The sequence below is a fragment of the Panthera tigris genome, chromosome B1 (assembly GCF_018350195.1).
Source record: "Panthera tigris isolate Pti1 chromosome B1, P.tigris_Pti1_mat1.1, whole genome shotgun sequence".
Lineage (NCBI taxonomy): Eukaryota > Metazoa > Chordata > Mammalia > Carnivora > Felidae > Panthera > Panthera tigris.
The window spans coordinates 156,298,543-156,323,432 of record NC_056663.1 but is presented as its reverse complement, the minus strand read 5'-3'; the positions used below and the strand labels follow the sequence as shown (position 1 = coordinate 156,323,432).

The following is a 24,890-nucleotide window of genomic DNA, read 5'->3' as shown; positions in this document are numbered from 1 at the left end:
TTATGTACTTGAAAATTGCTAAGAAACTACATCTTAAAGATTCCCACCACAAAAAGAAATGATAAATATGGGACATGATGGAGGTGTTAGCCAAGGCTAGGTTGGTAATCATACTGCAATATATAAATGTATGTCCAATATATAAATGTATGAAAGCAATGTATTGTATACCTTAAACTCACACAACGTTATAAGCCAATTATATCTCAAATTACAAATAATATATATTCTGCTGTAACAGCCAAGTCATCTTCATTTCTATCTATTCTTCACAGAACAGCCATATTGATCCTGTCTAGGCATAAAGCAGGCCATGTCATTTGTATTCCCCAAACCATTGAGCTTCCTATTGATAGTAAAAGCCAAAACCTTGTAAGTTCTCACATGACTTGCCCTCATTAACTTTCTAATCATGACCAGGCCTCCTATGGCTCTTGGCTCCCTTCCCTCTCCTTTACCTCCAACTCACTGAACTCCTTGGTATTTCTTGAACATTTCAAGGCTCTTCTCTGAGGACTTTTACTATTTTCTCTATCAGATTTTTTTCACACTTATATTTACCTGGCCAGTTCTTTCATTTCTCTCAGGTTTCCATTCAAAAGTCACTCTCCAAATAAAGCCTTTCCTCACCTCTCTATCTAAAATTTCAACCCCACCCCCCCCCAATACCTAGTTCCTCGTGGCATTCTTACCTGTTTGTCTTTTTTTTTCCCCTCCACAATCTAACACATACACCTACACTATGGATTTGTGGTGTTTTTATCCTTTCTCTGCCCTACTTTAACAGCATTTAGTTATGATTTTGCAAAAACTTCATAAATTTTATTCGAATGGACCATTTTTCTATACTGTTAATAAAGTTGAGAGCATAACATTATGCTCTCAATTTGCACAGAGCATTTTAGGGGATAGTATGGATCAATTCAATGTTTTCTGATGACTTATTTTGTTAAAGCGATAGAGATTAGTGAGCCAAGGATAATTAATAATTAAAAATAGGATGTCTCTTTCAAATATTTAGTCTCCAGCAAGTCTTGGCTATTGATTGGAATATGTGATGAGTTACTCAAGTGTTTAACTTAATGAAAAAAGGCAGGTTAAATGTTGGGGTTAGCTGTCCAAGGGAATATTTTTTATATTATGTAGCCATAAATATATTTTCTAGCAGTATACTCAAATATTACCCATTGAGCAGCCAATGTGATGCTGATATAGCATAAAACAGATTGCCACCCCTCTCTTTCAAAATCCTCTAATGTCTCTAGATAACATTCAGAATAAAACTAAAAGTTATTACAGTGGATTGCTCAGACACCTCCTTCAGACCTTTACTCAAATACCATATTTTGATTTTGCATTCCTGATGATACCAATTAAAAGCGCAGTACCTTCAGCCTCCTTCTATTCCTCTGCTTTGTTTAATTTGCTATATTCTTACTTTTTTCTTTTTGCCTTTCTCCACTATAAGTGTAAGCTCTATGAGGGCAGAGGTTTCCATCAGCATTTTTCACTAATGCATCTTCTGTAATTTTACCAAATCAGTTACTTCAAGTACACATGTTTATAATCCATACACATACACAACATAAATGCAAATGCATTGTCTCTCAAACTAAATTATTATATAGACTAAATAGAAATACAAAACAGTTACTTTTCTTAATAATAATTGTGTTTTCTGCTCATTTACAACTATAATTTAATTTTTTAATGTTTTATTTATTTTTGGGAGAGAGAGAGAGAGAGAGAGAGCATGAGCAGGGGAAATGCAGAGAGAGAGGGAGACAGAATCTGAAGCAGGCTCCAGGCTCTGAGCTGTCAGCTCAGGGCCCAATATGGGGCTTGAACTCACAAACCACAAGACCATAACCTGAGCTGAAGTCAGATGCTTAGCGGACTGAACCGCCCCTACAACTATAATAATTTAGAAAAAATTTAAAATTAAAATCATTCTGAAGTTTAAAAATAGACTTCAACTAATTCTTACTAAATAGGCCTCTGTCATTTGTGTCAGGAGGCAGAAGTGATTGAACAAAATTCATTTAAGACCAGTTGAAACTTTGACAAATGTGAGTCCCTGAATAGTTAGGAAGAATTCTCAATATAAATAGGGGTGCCTGTCATTAACATAAAAATGAAATTGAGTTATAAATGACAATTTATGAATTGTCTAAGATTTTCATGTTCTAATATCACAACCAAAACATTCACAAATTCAATTATGCATGGTATTGGTCGGGATAAATTAGGTGGCGTTGTGGTTTCACAAAATTACCAGCTGCTAAACATGTTCACAGCTTATTTTTATTTATTGTTACATGTCTACTATGAGTCAGGAAGGGCAAAGCCTCTCTTCCCATTGTAGTCCCTCAGGGTTGTGGAGTGAGAGGGTTCACATATCAATATATGCTTTCAAAACTAGACAGAGGGGAGGGGAAGCGGTGAAGTACAATTAATTTTTGAAGTTTCTGTGCACAATTGACACTCATTTCATTAACCTGGGCAAATGGCAGAGACATACCTAACTTCAAAGGGGATCTAAAAATGCAGTAGTATCCTGTTCTTTGATGGCAGAAGACAAGAAGTAGAACTGAATTATGTGAATATGTATAAATGGCACTAATGATTATGCAAGGGTATTTAAATGGGATGTGAAAATTTGCTGTAGATCATTCCAATGGAAATAAAACTATGCTGGGGCACTTGGGTGGCTCAGTTGGTTAAGCATCCGACTCTTGACTTCACCTCAGGTCATGATCTCAATGTTTGTGAGTTCAAGCCCCACATGGGGCTCTGTGCTGACAGTGCAGAGCCTGCTTGGGATTCTCTCTCTCCCTCTCTCTCTGCCCCTCCCCTGCTCTCTCTCTCTCTCTCTCTCTCTCTCTCTCTCTCTCTTTCTCTATTTCAAAATAAATAAAAGCTTAAAAAAGAAAGCTATGTCAATCTGTCTTTAAAAAAAAAACAGTTCAATTTTTGACAGATCACTGCAAAATCCCACTGATAAATGCCACAAGAAACACACTGGTAGATAGTAACAATGATGATAAAATTTAGTGAGCTTGCTGCAGCAAGGGGGAGCACAGCTCAGAGAAAGCATGGGGCATCCCAATGAGGGAATGAGAGGTGGAGGGGCTCCTAGGTTTCTAACAGGAGGTGAGCTTGTGCTGAAAATTATCAGAAGTTTTTAAGGCAGCAGGGGCTACTTCTTGATTGCACCATATAGAAGTGGGAGGAATTCTGTGACTAAATACATGACTAGGGTTGTCATGGCTGAAGGGCAGCAGCAATCCCTGATAGCAATGTGACTGTGTTTTAGTCTTACCCTTGTCACAGTTCAGTCCATCACAGAGTGGTCTTGCTGGATCACTTCCTGTATTCTGTGAGCACTATTTGTACCTGGTTGGGAACACTGTGCCCTCGTTGGCAGCACAGCCAGAAGAGGCATTTCTGCTTTTCACAGAGGGTAGTTTGAAATTCATTATTTTTTAAATACAACTTAGTCATCATTACAGCAAATAAATAAATGAATAAAATTTATTTTAACATGATGCTAATGGGTGGGAGTGGGCAGAGGTAGTCTTAAATTCAATGTTTTCACTGTGTCTTCTGTTGATGGGTTTAGTTAGTGATAAATAATGAAAAGAAAATATAGATTTGGACCAGACAAGTGAAGGCTGGTCAAAATGCACTGACCTAAGAATCAAGGACAATTGGGGACTTGAGTCAAAGGAATGAAATAAATTGAGCAAGTACATAAAATTTAATCTTCACTTTCTCTATTGCAAAACATTTAATTCTATAATATGCACTTAGAATTCAAGGAGTATTGCAACTAAAAAAAAAAAAAAAACAAAACACCTAATGGAAAATGTTTTTTCAAAGTGCAAGTTACTTGTCTCTCATGCTTTATCTATAGGGTCATGATTCAGCCAAGCAATTTGTTGATATTTAATCTAAAAAGTTAGCATTTCAAAATGCTAATATTAAACAATTCCAAGTCACTTCTCTAAAATAATATCAGCAACAAAAACTCCATGTCAGAAGTACATTCTTTCACCTTTTGACGTTTACCCATTTCTGCCACCTCCTTCCCCAGACTCTGGCAACTATCAATCTGTTCTCTTTTCTAGGATTTCATGATTTTTTTTAAGATAACAAGGTTACATTAGAAGACAAATAGTAATGGGGATGTAATGTACAACCCAGTGGTTATAGTTAACAATATCGTATTGTATATTTGAAAGTTGCTAAAAGAGTAGATCTTAAGTATTCGCATTACAAAATATTTTGTAAGTATGTAATGTGATTGTTAATTCAACGTATTGTGGCAATCATTTTGCAATATGTACATATATCTATCATTATACACCTTGGACTAATATATGTTATTATATTCCAATAAAACTGGAAAAAATTTTAAAAAATTGTAACAGTGATGTATAGCTTGTTTTTTTTTTTTTAACTCTCATTAGGTGCAAGCTACATTTCTCTCTTTCTAAACCCATTTGAGTAGTTTAATAATAAACACAAACATATATACTCAGATATATACACTCAATGTTATTATAAAGTAAGATCAAAACATTTTTACAAAGAAAATTGTATAATATGAGTAAGAAATATAGTGATAATAGAAGTGTTTATAACATTTAGCATGTGCTAAGTACAGTAATATCATATATATTGTAAATTATTTTAGGAGTACCTGGGTGGCTCAGTCCATTAAGCATCTGGCTTCAGCTCAGTCATAATCTCCCAATCTGTGAGTTCAAGCCTCCTTCCCTCTCTCCCTCTCTCTCTCAAAATAAATAAACTTAAAAAAATATTTTTGGAAAAATAAAATAAAATAAAATAAAATAAAATAAAATAATGAAATGATATTTGCAGATGTAATTGATTAAGGATCTTGAGGCAAGGAGATCAACTTGTATTAAAAAGGTGGATCCTAAATACATTTATATGTAACCTTATACCAGGGAATTAGAGAGAGATTTCACAACACAACACACCACACACACACACACACACACACACGAGAAGTGACGTGAAAATAGAGTAAAGAAAGATTTCAAGATGCTGGCCTTGAAGTAATGGAGTTATGGAGTGCGTGGCAACAAGACAATGAAAGCCAGCAGCCACCAGGAGGCGAGAAAGGGGCAAGGGGTCGATTCTCCCCTACAGCCTCTAGAGGGAGCCCTGCTGACACCCTGATGTTAGCCCAATGATTATGATTTCAGAATTCTGGCCTCAGGGTCAGGAAAGAATAAATTTCTGTTGTTTTCAGCCCTCAATTTATGTTAGTTTGTAACAGCAGCCACAGGAAACTAATGCAAGCATTGTATGCAAAATAAGTTTTAACATTGCCTAGATTCTGATTGTTTAAACAGGTCATAAAAATATGAGAAATTTGCTATTTTGACCGTGCCGTTTCAGAGCTTGCTAGCACCGTTGCTGGAGCAAACAAAGATAAACCGGTATAGATTCTTTACAGAGATGAGGTTTTAGACAGGCAGGGTTTATTTTTTATAAATTTATGAAAAGTTTATTATTTCTGGATAAAATAGAGTAATTTTTTATAGAGAGTGCTATTAATTGTTTCCATTTTGAGAAAAGTTTTGATTTTCTCACAGAATTAACCTGAGTGATAGTTGTCTTCATACCAATTAAAAACTAGTTAAACGTCCGGAAAGCAGACAGCATAATTATAGTACTCTATCCTTGGAAACAACATAATTTACCAAAAGGAAGTTTAGAACAGTATCTGCCAGATAAACTACCATTTAATCCCCATTAAAAAAGGATGCCTGACAATTGAGTTGACAAGTCTACCATTTAATGATAAGGGTAGCTAGAGGGAGAGTGGGCTTCAAACATAATACAAAAAAATTTTTTTACATAGTAATTTCATGAGGATAATTATACCTCAAAGTTAACATGTAAAGTGGGCAATTCAATATATGACTAAGAAGTTCAGTTAAAATATACCTTTAAGACATATTGCTATATGGTTATAATGTGTCCTAGGACTAGGAAGAGAGTATATAGACAGAAAAGAGAAGGGGGGGTCTCATGAGAAGACCAGGAATTATGCACCAATTTAATATTGAGAATTAGGTTTGTATAGAATTGACCTCATACAAACAAAAAAAGAAAAAGAAAGAGATACATGCAAATAAAATTCAGTAAATGGAAAGTATAGGTATCATACAACAAATAAAGAAAAAAATTGAGAGGAAAAGATTTAGCAAAGATTAACATTCATATTCTAAGTTACAACAAAAAAGGCAAGACAAAGAACACCCAGGAACTCTATTAAAAAAAAAAAAAAGTAAGACAGTGGAATATGGTGAAAATTGAGCTAGGCTAACTAAGGAAATAAATTAAGGAGAAATAACACAATTAGATACAATCAAGTGGAAATGAAGCAGAAAAGGGAGAATCAATAGTATAGAAAACATATCAGTTTTATGGAGGACAAGCTTAGATAATCATATATAATGTGAAAGCAAAGGATGAAGAAGGCCAACCAGTTTATATAAAGAATATAATATTAAGAACACAGGAGATCTGAAATAGTGATACTCGAGTTTCCCTGAAAGGAACAAAAGCAATGAAATAGGAAATATTCAAATTTTAAAAAGAAGAGGGAAAAGAAGAAGGAGGAGGAGGAGGAGAGGAGAGGGAGGAGGAGGAGAAGAAGAAAATAATATTAATGAGGTAAATGAAAAATTGACTCTAACAAAAAATATAAAATGAAATAAATTTGACTATGGCAAAATTTACATTGATCCAGTTCTCCATTCCTCCTTGTATTCACAGACTTTGTTCATGTGACTTTGTAGTTTTTCCCACTGGGAGGAATTTATTTCTCTGCTCCTCTGATTATGGACTTGACCATGAAATTCACTTTGACCACAGATGTATGTGAGGAAAAGGCAGTGTAGAACCTCTAAGCCTAGCATCAAGAAACATCACATGTTTCCTCTTGCTTCTCTTAAGTTTCTTTCGTCCCCATGAGAATTTTATCTATGCCCTAGTGTCCAGACATCTCGCTGGCATCTTCCAATCCCCTACACAATAGTCCAGAAAGGATAATAAGCATGGGGACAGACCTGAGCCAAAACTGAACCTTAGAGCCATGTCTTACTGATCCCAGCCTATACCACACACACCCCTGACAAACCCACCATTATGTGATCACATGTCAACTACTATTTTAAATTAATGAGATTTTTTAAGCTTATTCACTTATTTTGAGAGTGAGAGAGAGAGAGAGAGAGGAGGAGGAGGAGGAGGAGGAGGGGCAGAGAGAGAATCCCAAGCATTGGCACTGTGAACACAAAGGCCGATGTGGGGCTCGATCTTACACCAGATCACGACCTGAGCCAAAACTAAGAGTTTTGGAGGCTTAAACTGACTGAGCCACCCAGGTGCCCCTAAATCAATGAGTTTTTAGGTGAACTTTTACATGAAATTTTTGTGGCAATGGTTGATATATGCATTGAACCAAAAAATATTCATTGATCCAATTAAAGTCAACTTTAAAGAAATAATATAATTTGCAAAAATATATGAAGGCACATGCTTCCAACATATTAAAATAAATAAACAACTGGGGGGCAATGAATAAACACAGAAAAAAAAACCTTTTACCTCTAAAGAAAAAGAATATATTAAACAAATTGATCTCAAGCCTCTCAATAAAATGGGGTAATTCCATAGTATATTTACAAGACAACAGCTAGACAAAATTTTAAAAGTTTAAATCAGATCACTTAACCCTCGTTTTTTCAAAACACTGCAATGACTTATGCCACACTTAGATTAAAGTACAAACTATTTTCTCCTAAATGACCTGGCCCAAAACTAGATCTCTAATCTCTTATACAACCTTCTCTGTCATTCAATTTTCTCTGCTCATTGTGGTCTCCATGCTACTCCTAGCAAAGCCAAGAAATTTTAAAGCTTCAGAGTCTTTGCATTTGCTATTTCTTCTTCTTAGGCATTTCCTTCCTGATTTCAGATGGCTTTTTCTCAGAGGCCTATTCTAATCATGTCTCCAGAAAACACAGTTCAAATTCCCTACATAGTATACTCTTCATATCCCCTACCTAGTGTACTGAATATTTTTTATGTATCTTGTATATTTCTGTGTTTACCTGTTTATTGTATCCACAATGCAATGAGAGCTCAAATAAGGTTGAGGTTTTGGCTGCTTATGCACTGCTGTATACTCAGCATCTGAAAATGTATTTCAAAGGAAATAGTCAATAGATTATTAATAAATATTTTAACACATTGATAAACAAGTGCCAGTAGTAAAGCAAATCCATAAATAGTTTTAACAGAAGACCCTAACCAACCTTTCTGTGGAAGTATAGAATCTACATAGTTTCCAAATAAAATCTATTTCATATTACCTTCTGGACAACTGATCAATAAACAAAAACTGCAAATATCCGAACACAACAGTGTAAATTACCGGTGGTAGCACTGAATGTAGTTATAAACATAGATCGGTGTTAATTTAACAGATCATTATAGATACGAAGTTAGGTTGTAAATTATAAAAAATTTGCTATCTCGTGAAAATCTTATGACAGTTTATCCACAAAAACTCTGAGGCAAAAATCTCAAACCTGAAAAAGTGACTTGGGAATGTAATAGGAGAAGGTAAAGTAAATTACTAATTTAATATTTACAAAGAGAATCAGTACTCCATGTGTTTCCTAAGGTTGATAAATCAAGAAATACAGATTAAGGATTGATAGAAACATGCACAGAAAATTCTGTGAATAGAACGAAAGCATTCTGTAATTTCAAGATTATCAGAAGGAAGTAGAAATGAAGCAATACTGCAGATCATAAAGTACATGGTAGAAAAGAAAGGCAATTGCTAAGAAGCATTAAAAAACAGAAAATCAAATGAGATGATGGAAATAAAACCAAAATTTTATGCCAGATCAATATATAGAAATATAATAACTTCACACTCAGGGTTACAAAGTTAAATCCAACTGCACAGGGTTATAACATTCAACTGTATGTTGTTTTCAAAGAGACATATCTAGAACAAAGTGATTTAAAAACATGAATGTAAAAGAAGGAAAGAGATGAAAGATGCAAAAGAAAACAGTCTCTACAATGTTAATGCCAGAAAGTAAATTAAATTAAAAATTAAAAATAAATCATAGCAAAATACATAAGACAAAAAATGCTAGAAATGCAAGAAGAAAGAACAAAAAAAAAATATGTGTTCATGTCCTCTAACAGATCAAGCTGACAAAAAATAATAGAGAAGTTCTAAATAGACATATTTAAATTTAAGCTAAGAACACAACAAAGAAGACCTCTAAAAATCCAGGAACATTAGAAATTGTAGAAACTACATCACCAGTAATGAAAAAAAAAATGGGAAAATGTACAAAGCTATATGAAAAGGGACTCCGTGTATAAAGTAAAGCAAAAGCATAATAATAGCATGTTTAGAAAATAATTATAATGAGCTCAGCAATTTACAAACTCTATGGAATATGACCAAAATTATACTCAGTGATAAATTTGTAGGCTTAAACATTTTCATTACTAAACAGGAAGAGTGAAAATAAATGACCAAACTCAAGAATTTAGAAAAGAGAACATAAAAACAATTTAAAATAATGGTACCTAAAATATAAACGTGGGGGGAAAACACTTTCAGTTAAATTGGGTAGAGGAACACATCAATCCAACAAATTTCTTCTTAACCCTATTTGAGGTCCTAGGAATGTATTAGTGTACAAGTGGTCTATAGTCAAGGTCCATCTAATTCTCAAGGAACAGCTCATTCCAATATTATCAAACTCTTTCAGACAATATGCATAAAAACAAAACAAAAACAAACTTCCCAACTACTTTAAGAGGCCAGTATATCCTGTAAACTAAATTCATACTAAAAAGAAAAAAAAGTATAAAAAATGAAATCATAAATTTTAAAAGATCTTAAATATTAGTATTTGATCAAAATTGCTTCTTATACTATAATTAACAATTCTCAGGGAGAAATAAAATTAAATACAAGTTCCTTGAATTTTAAAATAATCATGTGTTTTATTAAATTCAAAATATACTTTTCGTCCTCTTCTCACTTAAAAGTCCAAAGACCAAACTTTAAGTTAAATTTAAATCTAAAACTATTCTTTCTAATTCCTTTTCTGTTGAGTCCACATAGATTCCTTCTCAAAGCTTACGTTCTTTCCACAGCTGTTTTGCTTGGTAATTGGTGAAATTGTCTCTGAACTGTACTGGTTCAACATTAAGTCTGTGTTGTGTCTAATTATATATTTATACTGCCAAGGTTAAGTGTACAATTTGGCACATTTTTCAATATGTGCAGTCATGTAACCACTGCGACAATAATGATATATAATATTTCCATCATGCCAAAAATCTCCCACATGCCAAAAATCTCCCTGTAGCACTCTTTAGTGAATCCCTGGACCTTGGCAACCACTCAACTGCTTTCTATCATGTTAGTTTTGACTTTCCAGAATTTTGTATGCATGTAATGTTGATGTATATACATTGTGTCAGTGTTCCCATTTTAATATGCATCCATGTTTCAACAGTACCTAATCCCAAACTCTAAACCACCCAAATATTCTCACCAACCAGTCAATAAACACACAAATTATACATTTATACAATGGAACCATTCATATTTTGAAGAGACAAAAATATTAAGAAATAAGATCATTAGGGTTCTAGCCACATAACCACCATAATTTGGGAGACAAATCCATCTTGATCCTACACACTCCAGGACCCAGTACTTAGCATTACTAACTTCCAAGACAGAGTTTCATTTCTATAGAAGTGAAGGAGTTCAGAAATATGTGTTTGGCGTTAGCCAAAAACCAGAAATAGACAGGCAGTCTGGAACACCAAGCAGTCTGTGCCAGTTGTCCAGGATCCATGATGAATTCATTAACATTCAATTAGGAAAAGTCCCAACAAGAACTTAATTTTGTCACAATACATTTACCACATCTAGAAGCCAGCCATTCTATGAAATCTGCCTCCTAGGCAAAGTTCTCACATTTGTTTCAGTTGGAGATTCATACTCAGCAGATTTCTGGACCAAAGCGTCTGTTACTCGAAGCCTGTGCCAGGGCGGGTAGAAACTGGGGGTGAGGTGAAGTGTTATGAACCAAACTTCAGTTATGTGTTCCTTAATATACTTTTTTCCCTCTATTTTCAATTCTATAAATTTCTCAGTAATAATTCCTCTGGGCTCAAGCAGTATCTGCATACCCACTTACTATAATTCTCTCGCCTTAAAATACACTCTAATATTTTTGTAAAGTAGTTTTCATTCTTGAGCTTGTGGACAAGTCTCTATATCCCTCCACAGAATCCTCTATGGCCCCAAATGCAGAATGGAATTTGATTCAGTGTATTTAGTCATGTCTACATAAGCCTAGCTCTAACAATTTAAAGCTAGAAATTCCCCTGTGCTCTATAGAACAAGCAAACTCAGATGCCTTACATTTTAACTGCAGTAGAAATTGTTCTGCACATAAATGCTTAAAAAGACTAGAAATATCCATTTTTTTTTTTTTGGCAATCAAATCTTTGCTTCAGCCAAACATTCCTAGGAAATCTTGCACCTGTGTTGGAAGCTAGTAACAGCCTGCAAAGTGCTACTGCCTGAGCCTGCATAACAGCTTTGGGATTGTGACTACCATATTGGTCACCCATAGGACCAGCATTGGAGAGGTCACTCATGACCACTGCTGTTTTTATGATTAAACTCTCCCTTTATTTGTGCCCAGTTAATAAGTTCCCTGTAACACTGTGGTATATTTGCGATGTAACACTGTGGTATATTTGAGATACATCCCTTTTTCTTTTTGTGTTTGCTTATACTTACTTAAACCCATTTGCCTTTGACATTCCTGAAGAACCCAAAATCTTCCCCAAGATTCAAGTATTTTTTCTTACCTCTCTGCTTTTATAAACATAGTCACTCAACTGTGGACAAAACCTCCATAAATAGGTGTCACCATATGCAATATACCACATAGGCCAAGGCTTAAAACTTGTAGTCCAAATTCCACTAGATATCATTAAATTCAAAATTCTACTGAAATCCTAAAGTGTAAGGCCAAAAACCATGTGGCGAGGCTTTGAAAAAAGCCTCTACTCCTGTATATTTTGTGTTATACTTTGTGTTCTCCTACTCCACCATATCTTCGCTCATGGAAAAGCTACTGGTGTCTCCTAGGTCACTCCAGAAATAGTTGTACATAAATAGTAATATTAGGTACTGAGTCCTGGATCTGTACTTTCCCTCCTAAGGTTTGAAAAACTTTTAAAAATTCAAAAAGTCTGACTTGTTAGATGGAAGATAAAATATGACCATTATTTTTTATACTAATTGGATTGGAGAATATAGTTAGTGTGGACCTCTTAACTGAACTCAAGAATTAAGAAATTCTGTACACCCAGTTAATAACAGTATCAGGCTTAAGAAGTGGGCTCCATGTAGTTAGTCTAGCTGAGTGACATTTATAGCATCGAGAGACAGAGGAAATCCATGATTTTTATTGACACACAGATCCTTGGAGAAAGAGGATAACCGGGGCTACGCATGCTCGATTTACTCTTCCTAAATTTATAATCAGCTAAGTCATGGTAGTACCTCAAGGGGAGAGCGATTAACGGGAAGAGAACAGGAAATTTTAAAAAGGATTTAGAGCTCTCTTTCTCTTCAAATGTGAAATGCTGGGAAAACAATCTCCAAGGAAAGAAGGAATGCCACGGACAGGCTCATGTGTGGCAGAACATGGGAAGAAGACATGGCTGACAGAGATGAATAAAAATAAATTGAGCTAATGCTTTAAATAATTGTGAAAAGTATAAGTATTGTGTAGAGTGACAGGGGTTTTTTTGCAGAAAAAAAGGGGAAATCACACGAGGTTTCAGGCTCTTTTTTATACACATCCATTACATGCTTACAAGACAGACTGGGGGTACCAGATGAGTCCAAAGAAAATACTGTTTCCTCAGTGCCTGTAGGAAGGAATTTACTGCTTCTATTGAAAAGGCTCAAAACTACTTTTGGTTGAGCCCATCTCTCTTATGGAGAAAACCCTTATCTAGAGAAAGGAACAGAATATTCTATTACCAGAATACAAGTAAAATCTGATTGTGAGTGCAGTAAAAATGGAAGGAAAATACCTTATAAACCTGGAGAGTGGCAAGAAACATTCCTGAGCTCAGGATCCTATGTCAGTACCATTACAGATCTTCTGCTTCTAGAGTAGCAAACTCTCTCCTACAGAAGGCCCACTAAAGGTACAAAAGTTGACTCTCATAGGGAGGTGGGGAAGAAACAGAGAAAATCTTACCTGTGAGGCCAGGCTACTCCCTCTAAAACCAAATTATTGAGCAGTGACTAATTAAAAGCAATTGCATAACATTGAGGGAGGGACAGGTAATGGAGAAGACACCCTCTGTGGCACAAATATATAGGAATGGCTGAACATCACCAGTAAGACATATGGACAACATATACCTCTAATAGGATGCACCAAGAAGGGCACATTACCTTTGCGGTATTTTTTTACAAAAACACGTTATCTCTAATTAATCATGAGAAACACCAGATCAAATCAAATATAGGAACATTCTGTAAAATAACTGATCAGGACTTCTCACTGTGTCAACATCATGAAAAACAAAGAAAGATTCAGAAATTTCTACAGATTGGAAGGGACGAAAGAGACATGACCACTACATGCTATGTGAGATTATGGATTAGATCTTGGAATTACATAAAGAGACATTAATGACAAAATTGGATAAATCCAAATACAGTCAATATCTTAGTTCATAAATTGAACCAATATTAATTTCTTAGTTTGGATAATAATGCAAAGGTTATAGAAAAATTAACCTCAGGGGAAGATGGGTGAAGAATTACACAAGAAATCCTTTATAACTCTTCTATAAATCTAATAATATTTCAAAAGAAAATAAAAAGGAAACAAATTACCAGCATTAGGAATGAAATTCAGAGTATCACTAGATTCTGCAGATATTAAAAGGAAACTAAAGAATATTAAAAACAAATTTATCCCAATAGGTTAACATGTATGTGGTGCATAAATTCTTTAAATTACAGAAAGTATCAACATTAATTCAAGAAAAAAATAGATAACCTAGATTGCTTAATTGTTAAAGAATTGAATTTATATTTTAAAGCATTCTGACAAATAAATCTATAGGCCTAGATAACTTCACTGATTAATTGTACTTAATATTTAAGGAAGAAATAATACCAATTTTATGTCATTTCCTCTGGAAAGTAGAGGAAGAAGGAATACATCCCCTCTGATTTATTGAGACAAAAATTATCCTGATATCAAAATAAAGGAATTATAATAAAACTATAGAATAATATTCTTTATGAACATAACTGAAAAATATTCAATGAAATTATTAGTAAATCAAATCCATATAAAACATCACTCTTGATTTATACTCTGTACAAGGCAACATAGGGATATGTAGAGCACTAGAAAAAGAGCAGATAATACATGATTATCAAGTGGATTTTATCCTGAAAATCAATCAGTGTGCTTCTATAACTACAGATTGAAGAAAAATAGAATTATTTTAAATGATGCAGAAGAAGCATTTGACAAAATTCATCATTAATTTATGATTTAAATAACTATAAGCAAAGTAGCAATTAATGTGAACTTTCTCAACATAAGAAGCATCCTTGAAAAATCTACAACTAACATGAACCTCTGTGGTGAAACACCAAACATGTTTTCCTTAAAATTGGGAACAAGGCAAAGATAACCACTTTTATTAAATATTGAATTGAAAGTCCTAGTAAATGGGATAAGTTAAGAAAAATTTCACAAAATGAATACAGAATGAAAAAAAAAAAGAAGAAAATTATTATTATTCACAAGTGACATCATTTTCTAGGTAAAACATTGTAAAGAATCTACAAAAAAGCTATTACAACTGATAAGGTAAATTAAAAAGGACATTAGAAATAAGATTAACTCATAGAATATAATCTTTTTTAATACTAGCAAAGAACAATTGAAAATTAGATACTTTCAAAAAGTCAATAAAATTGCAAGAAAATATGAAAGTCTAATCATATATGCACAATACATTTTTACCAAAACTATAAAACATTTATATGGCAAATTAAAGAGGACATAAGTAACTGGGCTGATATTCTTTTTTCATGGATCAGTATTGTAAAGATATCAATTCTTCCCCAATTAAGCTATAAATTAAATGCAATTAATTTAGTTATATATTAAATGGATTTGTGATAAAATGCCAGCAGGTTTTAATATAAATGGACATTTTTTTAAATAAAAATTGACAATCCGAATCTAAAGTTTTTATGGAGAAGCAAAGGAACGAGAAGAGCAAAAACAAACAAACAAACAAAAACAAAGGACTGGAGTACACATCTACATAATTAAAGGACTTTTAAAGTTGCAATAAAGAAAACAGTACTTATTGATAAAAGGAAAGATTCATAGATCAATGGAACAGAATAAGGATACCAGAAATAGACCCACTTTTATATGTTAAATTGATTTGTAACAAAGGTAATTCAATGGAAAATTGATAGATTTTTCAACAAACAGTGCTGGAACAATTATATATCCACAGGTAAAAAAATAACAGTCTCGACTTCTCTCTTGTACAAGTCTGCTCTGAGGATATACAGGTCACTAGGGGGAAGTGTGTGTGTGTATGCGTGTTTTGTTTTTTGGAGGGTCTGTCAGGGCCTTTGTCTACATCAGCGATTTGAGGCAGCCCAAATCAATATGTCAGCAACATCCTGGCAGATCATTTTAAGACAATCCTGTGAAAGAAATACTGTGCCAGCCAGAAAGTGATCTATTTCATAACTGCCCTTTTGAAATCAGACCCATCTATTGGGTCCAGAATTACCTCATATTGGGTCCAGAAGCTGGAGCTTCTTAGGGCATCTGTTTGACCTAATTGGTGGGTTATGTGGTTGGAGAGTATCCCCAAGGGGAGAGATACTGACTAGGGCTCTTGTGGATTGTCTCAGTACCTTAGGGATACCTTGAACATTTTGAGAGAAGCCCTAAAAGGTAGAGGGGAAGGGTGTGGTGGTATACAGCCATTAAGTGGGACAAGAGACTCGTTTATTCAGGTCAAACACAGGTACTGTGGTGGACCATGCACAAAACTCAATTCAAATTGGATCATAAATCTAATGTAAAATTCAAAATTATAAAATTTCTGAATGATAACATTGGAAAATCATTACGCTCAAGTTAGTCAAAGATTTTTTTTTAGACAACACACATAAAGCAGGAAACAAAAATAGAATAAAATGTGTAAATGTGACTTTGTCAAAACTAAAACTTCTGGGGGTGCCTGGACGGCTCAGACGGTTAAGCATCCCACTCTTGGTTTTGGCTCAGGTCATGATCTCATGGTTTTTGAGATTAAGCCCTGAATTGGGCTCTGCACTGAGAGTATGGAGCATGCTTGGGATTTTCTCTCCCTCCTTCTCTCTCTCTGTGCCTCCCCTGCTAGTTCTCTCTCTCCTTTCTGTCTCTCTCTCAAAATGAATACATAAACTTAAAAAAAAAAAAAAAAACTCTGCTATTTGAAAGACAGTTAATAGAATGAGACCAGGCACAGCCTAAAAGAAAATATTTGCATAGCACACATACATAGCACACATAAATGGTATAGTTTTCATACTTTAAGAATTACAAACACTCAATTATAAGAAAACCAAATTAAAAAATGGTAAGGATTTGAATAGACACATCTCCAAAACACATAAATGACAAACACAGGAAAAGATGCTTGGCATCATTAATCATGAGGGAAATGGAAATCAAAACTATAATGAGATACTATAATACACTTACTAAAGTGGTTTAAAAAATAACTAAACATTCCAAGTGTGGGGGATTGAAAGGACCAATTGCAACACCCAAGTGTTTCTGAAGAGAATTCAAAATGATAAAGCTACTTTGTAGAAGAGGTTGGCAATTTCTTCTACAGTAAAACAGTTTTAACTTATGACTCAGTAACCTCACTACTAGGTTTACCCAAGAGAAATGAACTCATCTGTCTACACAAAAACTTATACATAAATATTTATATCAGCTTTATTCATAGGCACCAAAAACAGGAAACAAATTGTTCAGCAAGCTGTAAATAGAAAAAAACTTATATATCCATACAATAAAATACAACCAAGCAGTAAAAAGGAATAAATTGCTGATACATAAAATAATGTAGATGATCTTAAATGCATTATGCTAAGTGAACAAAGCTGGGTTCAGAAATGACATGATCTGTGATTGCATTTCAATGACATTCTAGAAAACACACACATATTGGGATAGTAAATAAATCAGTGCTTTCCTGGACTTGGGGATGGAGACAAGGGATTTACAACAAAGGGTAATAAAGTAAGAATTATGAAAATGTTGTAGATTTTTACTGTGATATTGATTATAACTTCACTTATCAAAATTCATAGAACTGTACACTAAAACCAGGGAAATTTTTCTCATTTGTATCTCACTCTAACTTTAATAAAAGAGGCAATAAAAATTATATAATCTTATATATGAAAAATCTATTTTCCCCTACAATTATCCATCATTATTGTTATTTTAGTATAATTTTTGCTTGCAATATTAAATATGGTATTCATATGTGTATATTTCTATAGTTTTATTATCAGTTGTCTTTATTTATATATACATATATAAATATAAATGAATTATTAAAATCATATTATTTATTATTAAAAGTATATGTACACACAGACCTATTTTTTCTATTTTCTTATTTTTGCACATTTTATTTTCAATCCTTAGTCTCCTAAGAAGTTGCAAACATAGTATAGTGTGCCCTTAAACTCTGTGTTTCCTCAGTGATAACATCTAATATAACCATAGCACATTATAAAAAACAGGAAATTGACATTAATGCAATACTATTAAACTATAGACATTATCCAGATTTTACTAGTTTTTACATGAACTTATTGTTATTGTTGTTTGTTTGCTTTGTATGCAGCAACTGGGTTATAAGCCATGGGTTATAGCACAACAAATGCTTTAATCAAGGGTATGGAATACTGCCCAGGTTTCAAACTGATTTCTGGTTAATACACAGGGAAGAAAAACTTCAAAAACCAAATTTACATGTGAACCATAGCCCACAAAACCTGAACCTAGCCAGGTTGACTGCCTGCTAAACTAGAAGAATTAAATATAAACCAGGGTCTCATAACAATAGTTGAACTGACCAGGTATGAAACAAAATTAATCATTATAACAAGAACCAAGAAAATCTCAATTTAAATAAGAACAGATAATCAACTGATGCCGATGCCAAGATGGCACAGCTGTTTTAAAGATCTAATGAGTATTTTAAAGCCACAGTCTTTAAAATGCTCCAGCAAGCAATTCCTCAGACTCTTAGATTTAAGTTGGAAAAATAAACAGATGGTCAGCAAGAAATAGAAGATATTTGTATTTTCTAATTATATCTTTAGAAGAACTTCAAGGACCTTTTGGAACTGAAAAATACAAAACTAAAACAAAAGCAAAAGCCTTACTGGAGGAGATCAACAGGACAACGGACAGGACAAAAGGGGGAAAAATTCAGTAAACTTGAAGATAAATCAATAAAACTTGTCCAATGTGAACTATAAAGATAAATTGAAAAACAAATGAATTAAACGTGTTCCATAAGACTTGTGGAACAATGAAAACAAAAGATCTAACATTGTGTCATCAGTGTTCCAGAAACAAAAAGAGGAAAAGTAATCAGATGAAAATATTTGAGGAAATAATAGTTGAACATTTTCCAAACATTAAAACTGAAAATATGCAGATACAAGAATCTCAGTAAACTCTAACCAAGGTAAGTCCAGAGAAACCAATAACCAGACACATACTATACATGATCATAAAATTTCCAAAAACCAAAGATAAAGAAAAATCTTGATAGCAGTCAAAATGCCATAACCTTGAGGGCAAAAACAACTTGAATGACAGAGGATTTCTCATCAGAATCCAGGAGGTGAGAGGAACTAATAACCGTTTTGAAATGCTAAGAAAAAGGATAATCAACCCATAATTCTATATTTAGCAAAAATATCCTTCAGGAGTAAAGGAGAATTGAAGACATTGGCATGTAAGAAAAACTAAGACAATTATTTCCAGCAAAATTGCTTTGAAACAATTTCTAATAGAAGTTCTTTAGACATAAAGGAAATGATAAAATAAAATGTGGAATATACATGTTTTTTAATAGCATAAACCTTGATTTACTGATTTATTATATTTAGACATTATTAACAAGTTCCTTGTTGAGCTATGAAACTACTAGCTATCAATGGATTCTTCAGACATTCTGAACTCCTTCTAATCCATGAAATAACCTGTATTAAATTTCTGGCCATTTATACATGCTTTTAGCTCTGCAGTTCATAGGATTAATTTCTACTTATCCTTCAGGTCTCAAATAAAATATGTTTTCTCTGAGTTTATTTCCTGAATTTTCTCAGATAGTTTTATATGTTTCCACATATGAGACTACTGCATGGCATTTTCCTATCATAATAATTATCACACTTTAAGCTATTGATTTATTTCTCTCTTAAAAGGGCTATGAGTCCATTTTTCAATATTATATTCCCATGAGCTAGCAGACTATCTGGCCCATAATAGGCATAGAAAACAATTGAAACAGTAGTATAGAATGGGTACTATATCTTTATTTAAAATAAATGGATAACTTTAAGAAAATATCACATTTTTAATTATATTGTTCTAGAATTCTCTGATCACGAATCTTAAATGAAAACAGAGTATGTGTTACATAGACTATCTCATTGGAGTATCAGATTAATTTATGAAAATAACACTATTATTTCCTTTTTTCTTTTCTTTTCTTTCTTTTTTTTTTTTTTTTTTTTTTACAAAGATGGAAACAGAGCTTCAGAGAGATATTGCATTCTCATAAGCTGGTTAGTGACTAGACAGGATTTTAAATAAATGAAATTTTAAGAGGTAGTTCAACAACTTATTTTACAATTTCTAATTTTTATTAAATTTAAAAGAAGAGATTGCTTCAAAGGAAAATCATTCATCGATTGACATTTTCACCACTGGATTTTTTTTCCAGATTATCCATTTCTCCTAGATGATATGATATATTGTTATAGATAAATTTGGAATTGTAGTCATGCATATGTGATGCTTCACCACATTTTTAAGTTTTAACAAAAATATCCAATCAGATGATGACATTCAAATGTACTTTTGGAAGTACCAAGATTAGCCTGCAAGTTTGACCTTGAAAAATCTTTATTCCCAGCACATATTCAAACTATTGTATAAGATCCACTTTTAAATAATCAAATGTATAAAAATAACAAATAGTAATTTATTTTTCACTATGAATCACATACTTTTCTGGGCAATAAACATATGTAATTAAATTAAATCTTGATAATTTCTATGTATACAATACTCTTGGTTACTTTGATTTTAGAGGAGAAACTAAGGCCCAGAGAAACTATTTAACTTGCTCAACACAGTGGTGATTATTGCTGGCAAAAATTTCATAAATTTGTATATTTGAAAGGACTCATCAAATTCTACAAAGCATATTCACAGCAAGGCTTTTATTTAAAAGTACAGAAGGAGAAAGAATGATAGGGAAGCATTGAGAATATGAGAGTCATCCAGGCAAAATCTTCCCAGGTTCCTCATGCACACAGGGACATGCTTCGTCTCTGAATTAAAGCACTGAGATCTATGTTCTGAATTCCTGCTCCAGAATAGCTCAGGGCAGAAGTTTTAGTGGCATCTTTTTATGCCCTTCTGATCAGCTAGTCATACCAGGCAGATTAACTACTTAGGTCAGGTGAAAACTATCAGTAAACAAACCAGCTCTGTGTGTCACTTGGAAATTTTAGACTTTAAACAGCACATCATAAATTCCACTGTTCTTATATTAGTCAATAGTCAAAGTCAGATATGTGGGCATCCCCAGAGGTAAGGCTAGACATTTCTAGGTCCAGCAGTAAATGAGCTCTATCTCACATTGTGGGGGAGCCTCAATTTTAACCCTGCTCTTCTGCATCCAGAGACCATGCTCTTGAAACCATGCTGTTGGTGGAACAAGAAAAATTTACTATTCATTTGCCCTGGCATTACTATTCAGGATGAAAATCCAGGTCTCAGAGTGGTAAGTTTATGTAATAATATTAATAAATCATAATTTTACTAGCTGACCTTTACAACAATATTATGAATTAGATAATTTTATACACATTCCCACTTTACAGGCAAAGGAACTGTAAAACTGAGACTTATAGAGGGTATATAATGCTCTATAGCTATTTTGTAAGTGCCACCCATCCACCCACACATGATCCACACATCTAGCCATCACACTACTACACTGGTGACATGTTTAAAATCTGGATCTAGGTTGTTTGGATTGCAGCCCTCTCTCGGGCTCTAACTAGCTGTGTGTTTTGACCACACTTCTTTACCTTCTTGTGCAACAGTATTCTTATTGCTAAGCAGAAATAAATTAAACAGATAACTGTTTTAGAGAGTGATAAATGGATGGGGTTGCTATTTATTACGTATGATTTAAGGTGAAACCTAGCAGAAATGAAGAGAGGGTAATGTAGACATCTGAGAAAGAACATTAATGGCAGAAAGCAGAAATTGCACTCACTGAGGCAGATACATGTTTGTTGTGTAAAGTACAGCAAAGGAGGGCAGTGTAACCAGTACAGTGTGAGAGAGTAAAATTAAAAAAAAAAAAAAAAGACAGAGGGAGAGAGTGAGAGAGCGAGAGATGGAGTACCTAGGTGGCTCAGTCAGTTAAGTGACTCTTGATTTGGGCCCAGGTCATGATTTCCTGGTTCCTGAATTAGAGCCCGCATCAGGATCTGTGCTGACAGCTTGGAGCCTGGAGCCTGCTTCGGATTCTGTGTCTCCCTCTCTCTCTGCCCCTCTCCTGCTCGCACTCTGTCTCTCTCAAAAAATAGACAAACATTTAAAAAATTAAAAAAGGAAAGAAGGGTAGTAGAAGTCTAGGTCATTAAGGTATAGAGGGAAGGATAGGGCAGATCATGTAGTGTCTACACCATAGGGAATTCAGGCTTTATTAGGAGTGAGATGGGAAGCTTCTACAGTATTTAGGGAAGACATAAAACCTGAGTTACGTTTAACAATATTCTGTTAGCTCCTGTGTGGAAGGCAGATTGTGTGTCTGAAAAGTGGGAAGGCAGGGAGGAGTCTACTGAGGGCTGATTGATTGCTCAGACAAGGACAGTAGATTGATGTCAGAGTAAGTGGTCTAAAATGGAGTATATTGGAAAGGTAAAAGCAGGACTTAACCTGCCATGCTTAACTTCAATGACATAAGTTTATGGCCAGACATGGGACAAATTTCTTTATATCATAACTCCTAGGATTAAAACACATCTCTGCCTCTCCAGCAGAGGAAGGACTCTATGCTAATTCCTTTCCCACTATGCCCTAGAGCTAATATTCCCTCCCAGGGTCCCAACTCATGCTGCATTCTTTTTTCTAGGAAAGCTCACTCCTATTCTCTCAATTATCCTCTATACACAGATGTAAATCTAAAATACCATCTCCAAAACCTTTCTAATGTTCCTGAAACTGTTTACAATTTCCTACTAAATAAAACTTTCTTCATGCTTCAGGCATAGAAAACTCAAAACTAAACCCAATATCCAACTATCTCCCCCTGCATAAGTCTGCTTACTATCCAACAGACAAAACTAAGTTTGTTTCATCTGTTCTGGTTACTATCTCAGTGAACTTCAACTTTATGAAAATGGATGCCAAAGCACATTGACAACTAAAGATAAGAAGTTTTCAACTTATATATCATTTTTTTAACAATCAGTAATGAATGGCTGGCCGGGTTACAAAATGAAAAAGCATAATATACTTCATCTCTCACATCTCCTTCAGAGTTAAATAGAAGTTCAGTTAAATTATTAAGTAAAGGTTCCTTTAAGCACAGTGAAAATATATTGAAGGTTAGACGGTATCTGAGTGGATGCTTTTCATTCTAACTTTTTAGTCAATTCCCACATACCATGCTATATTACAGTATAGGGTGGGATTTTTAAAATTCATAATCAGTCATGTATTTAATTTGAGCAGTCTCTATTTGTTTGAAAGACAGTAAGTACTTTGGATAAGAGTGTATCTTAAAATCTCTCTCTTGGAAGGTACACTTAAGAATATTTCACCCAATGTAGGAATCCCCCGTAAAGCACTCCTTGACAGTCTTCCAGACTCTGCATGAGCCTGTTCAACAATGGAGTAATCATGAACCCTTATGGTAGCTAATGTACTTTTAAAAACTCTAATCATTAGGCTATTCTTTATTTCTTATTAAAGGAGTTATGGAAATACTGAGCAGAGAAATATCATAAAGTCCAAACTACTTAGCATGCTGTTCAAACATTTTTACAAACTAAATTCAAATAGCTGCTCTATCTGCTTCATTGTTTACCCTTTAAATGAGCCTCACATACCTTCCCAGGCATAACTACTGTAAATATGTCTCTAAGCCAACTTCTTTCTACTTGAATATGAGCAAGTTTTTATCCTCACTGTACTTCAGTCTCTGTTAAAAAAAAATTGGTAATTACAAGGTCCACCCAAAATTGTATGGAAAGGATTCAATGAATATTCTCCAAGTGTCTAGGACACCACCTAGTATGTATAACTAATTTATTCTAGGTCTTATTGTTGCTATTGCTGTTTTCTCATTAATATTACAATTTTCCATATTTTCTTATTGCCTATCTCTGATTCTAATCCATTATTTTGACTATTTTCAGCCATATATTTCCTTTGACTGGAGTCATCTTTGGCTTTTTCCATCTTGATTTGATATTCTGCATATTCCAGCCTGTGACTCCTGGTTTTCACCCCTGTTAGCTTCACATACAAAGAAACCACTTACGAACTGCACAGGCTGGACTGCCCTTCATTCAGCCATGAATTAACGGTCAAGGTGAGAGCAGAAGAAAATTCCTAGAGCAACTGCTGCAGGCCCATATTGCAAAATCTGAGGTCAAATCTCTAACCACAGATTTTTTTCACTTCTAAAGTTCACATCAGCTATTAATCCTTATCATAGAGTGCAAACTGTAGCTCTAATCTCTGACCTCCAGTCTTATTGGGATGTCATCGTGACTCCTGCTTGGTAAATTTTGCGATGTCCTCTGAGACCGCCTATTTTCTCTGTTAAAATGACTCAACAATGAAGACTCACATTTTCAGGGCATTCGAAGAAATACTTATCATTAATGTCTAAAAACTGTATCACTGCTTCTTTTCTTGCTTTGTTGTCTATTCTGCAAGGGGTATGTGGGCCTCATGGTGGTAAGAATCACCAAGAATTTTGCAACAACTTTCATCCCCAAAGAGCCAGTGTTTTAGTAATCTTCAAATTTACTGATATTTTCACTCCTTTCGCCAATAGCCCAGTAAAGGTAAATGAATATTCTGGATTTATATTGTTATGCCTCTTTTGGTATTTAGGCATAGCTATGAATCTCTTTTGCAAATGCTGTACATGGCCTCTTAAGAGGGAGCTCAACACAGAACTTCCCGTGCAAGTCAGTGTTTTAGATACCCTTTTATATTTTATTGAAAATAACTTTTGAGCATATTTTAAGATATGTTTTTTTCTAGCTTTTCATTAATCTTTAGTTATTTTCCTTTGGACTTATTTGTAATAATGTCAAATATAACTCATAACTCCATTCTTACCTGCTT

General features: G+C 34.0%; 1 long non-coding RNA gene across 2 annotated transcripts in view; it reads left to right on the top strand.

The window, feature by feature from the left end:
• LOC122237734 overlaps positions 1-24,890 on the top strand; it is an 81,438-nt gene that overhangs the window by 5,204 nt on the left and 51,344 nt on the right. For both annotated transcript variants that reach the window (XR_006216355.1, XR_006216354.1), the window contains exons 2-3: positions 21,194-21,294; positions 23,948-24,123. This is a non-coding gene — a long non-coding RNA (uncharacterized LOC122237734). The remainder of the gene's footprint in view (positions 1-21,193; positions 21,295-23,947; positions 24,124-24,890) is intronic.